A 3,827-nucleotide genomic window follows, 5' to 3' on the forward strand; every position below is an offset into this window, starting at 1 on the left:
CATATATACCCCATAAAGTGAACGGGGGGATGGCCGCCGCGGTAGCTTAGGTGGTAGAGCATCGGACGCGTTATTCGAAGGTCGCAGGTTCGGTCCCTGCCCGTGCCAAGCTATCTTTTCGTCCACTTTTCTTTCTTCACATTTACATTACATTTACTACTAATAACGTCCCCTATACTTTCCTTGGCATTATTGTCTGTTAGTTCTCATTAATATTGTGTGTAACAAAGAAAAACGATCCCTTAAAAGTTTCCACTTCTTTCCTTCATAAGTAGCATCTGAGTGTCTTAGGCCTGCATTCCTTCGATAACTGAGAGTGGAACGTCTTAGTGTCGTGCAAGTGGCTAACAAATTGCAAAGTTTGCCATAAATGTCTGTTTAGCGATTCCCTTACTAAGAATGCTCACACGCACATACAGGCAAACAGGATGAGATTTAACATGACCGAGAACCCCCGATATCATAATAAGCTTCATTGCAGCATGGAGCGAGCGCTCGCTGCGTCTCTTTTGCCTTTCATCGATTGAGTCTCCAATACTTCAGATTACGTGACTTTCAGCATTAGGTACGCGCGTATAGCCACCAGTAACTCGTGCTGGCTTTTTGCCGTTGCACCCGCGCAGCCAACCGCTCCCATCCGGCGCGTGAGCTCAGTATAAGCACTCTACAGGACGGGCAGCTATGCGCAGCAACGGTCTGGCTGGAAGAGGGGACAGGTGCTCCTCTTCCTCCGTGCGCATGTTACTTGGCTTCTAGCACTGAGCTGGCAGGAACGCGGCACCTGTCAAGGCACCATCCCTCTCGGCTCTTATACTCTCGCTCTGCCGTGCAGACCGAAACACCACGGGTGCGCACAATCTGATCTAATTGAGGTCTTGACTTCTAGCATTCCGTCAGTGTGGATTCGTGGTAACCTGGCCCTCCTGAAAAGCCGACGCCCCTGCGCGGATAGTGCCGACTAGGGATGGCGGATATCGGTATTCCCTTCAACCTGTAGTGTGCACAATTTTAAACATCTGCTATAGAGGCTTGACGCACACAGCGTGTTACTTCAACTGCCTTGAAACGCAATGTGCCCATTTGTACCTGCTTTCTGAGTGGCCAACAGCGCCCACCTATATACATTAGGCTGCGTATTACTGCAGAGGATAACGCTGTTGATGGCACTACCATGTTCGATGAGCCGCTTGACGTGCCCAACAGCATGATCGACGCGAAATTTAGAATGTATCGTTCACCCGGAATGAAGGTAACCTATAATCACTCGTATATTTCGAGCCTAAGAGATGATTATTTTTGTACAGAAATAGATGATGACTAACATCAGAATAAACAGGCAAGTAATTATACGTTAACTCAGACGAAATACTGAAATATGCGCGGATAAACATATTACCGGATTCTCCGTTTTTCAATAAGAATATGAAGCGTCTGGGGATAAAGTTTTATATAAAACATGCGCCACACCTGATACTATAGCGATGGCGACTGGCCAGTAAGGAAAACCCTTACGAACAAATATTTGTGTGAATTCGCAACGCTGGCGTTAATGGAAGAAAGCGAGGGCTTTAATAAAAGCACTTAAGAGACGACGTCTTCACGGACTACTTGGAATTCAGCACACGGAACACTCAAATAACACGCAAGAGGGCTTTTCTTTGCCCTAAATTATAGATTTCTGGAAACTTCGAGAAGAAGAGGGCCAAGTGAGTGTGCTACGCAAAAACGCGCTCAATGTGGAAAGGTGATCGTATAAATATCCAGGTAATTATGCTTTAGTACACTGGCAGGCTTACTGGCAAAATTACTTACGCCTTTTTATTTCTTTTTTTGCAATTACCCGTCTTCGTTCGCTTCATTCGTGTTTATAACATGTGACATATTAGACTCATAATGAGCTGTTCTATTTTAAGAAACAGAACGTCTGAGGGCACTGTGAATAGCGGTGTGCGTCGGTATATCTGGCGTTGTTGGCTATATAAAACTTGACGAACTTACGCGAGAAATTATAGAAAAAATTCTGTTCCTCTGTGTGGAGAAGGTAGTGTTAATATATATATATATATATATATATATATATATATATATATATATTATATATATATATATATAATATTGTAAGCACATTTATCGTACTTCATCGTTCTCACTTGTACATAACCATCATCATCGCCATTGGGTTGGTTGGTTGGCGTTCTGAGCCGAGGCAGACATCGCGGAATAAACGCTGCTGCTGGCCCTGCCTGGTGAAGTCTTCCTGCGTCTTTCAATATATATATATATATATATATATATATATATATATATATATATATATATATATATATATATATATATATATATATATATATATATATATATATATATATATATGCTCCCCTTCATAATCTGTTGTCTTGGTCTACAGTTCGCTCTCCACGTATATTGTGCGTCTACTCATGGAGCCCGGTATGGCGCTAAAGTATTTCCAGGGCTCCGGCGAAGCGCCTGCATTAGTAGAAGCAGATTTCATTCTGTAGCAATTTTGAACGAAGAAGAGTGCGACTTGTTTACAATGCAGCATTACGAGCTTCCCGAAGCCGATGTTACAAAAGTTTACAAAGGCAGCCTGCGTGCGTTTTGCTGGTAGCAGTAGTTCCGGTAAAGTAAAGTATAGGAGAGTCGACACATTAGATGAAACTGTACAGCACCTAAAGTGGGTAGCGTGTACCATCTCGAAACCTGCCGAAATTGGCAGAAAAAGTGACAATGGCGCGCTAAGGTCTTCGCACATAGAAAACAGACCTCAACTTCAGCACTGGTTCGTTACCGACTATGCGGGCTTCCGAAATATGTTTACATATTGACACATATCGAAGTCTCAAGAGGCTTTGTGAGGACACCAGTTTGTCATGCATTCCAAAATATTGCTGTTAGCGCAAAGAGTAAACACTTCGTTAAGTGTTTTTTTTTAATTTTAATACAAGTTTTCAACTACTTATTGGCATTTTTTTGTGTTGAGTTACTGGATTATGCACTCTACGTATCTATGCAGCCAGGGCCTGTCAGGATTGCGTCGTGAGCCTGAAGCGTTGTCAAAGTGCAGAAAAAAGACAATTTTTTGTTGGTCGCGCCCTTTACAACATTTAGAGTCACAAATGGAAGTATTTTCCTGTGTACTGTGAGTGTGTATTAATGCGTATTTTTATTCAATAAATACTTATGGTACTATTTGCCTTTCATTTGAAACGAAAATGAGGGTATAATGCATCGGAAGTGCTAACATTAGAATAGACAATCGAGCCCGAATTTCTTCAATTTGTGGTTAAGTGGTGCATCAGGAGAGATGAACATAAACGAGTAGCTGCATCAAACACAACTAAAATACGGCCATCAAGAGACAATGTGTTTCGTTGTTTCTATCCCGCATTTCACGATAAATTTAGAAGACTTGAAAGCTCCCCTATATCCATCAAGTTAGGAGGCAACCCTGTCGGTGGAATATATCATTCTAGGGGGTGTCCTTTTTGCAGAATACGGATTTCCAGCATAAAAAAAAAATTGCGGAGCCTCAACATTCATACATGTACGGATTACCAACGAAGCTGTATTCGTGTTTTTGCCGTAGACGCCTGTCCAATCGCTTATACGGGCGTGAGTAAGAGCAGATGGTGAAGTTCTTCTTTGGACTCATGCCTTATCCGCCTTTGCAGGGTCTTGCTTTTGCTGTATGCATTGATACTTCATATCTCTCCGCCTTTTCATGTTTTTTCTGCAGAGTAAGTGCCCTGTGCCGCCTTGGTGTGTTTGTCCGCATTTCTTCTGTTTTTTTTTTCTGCTGCGTTACG

Source organism: Rhipicephalus sanguineus, chromosome 3 (genome assembly GCF_013339695.2).
Source record: "Rhipicephalus sanguineus isolate Rsan-2018 chromosome 3, BIME_Rsan_1.4, whole genome shotgun sequence".
Lineage (NCBI taxonomy): Eukaryota > Metazoa > Arthropoda > Arachnida > Ixodida > Ixodidae > Rhipicephalus > Rhipicephalus sanguineus.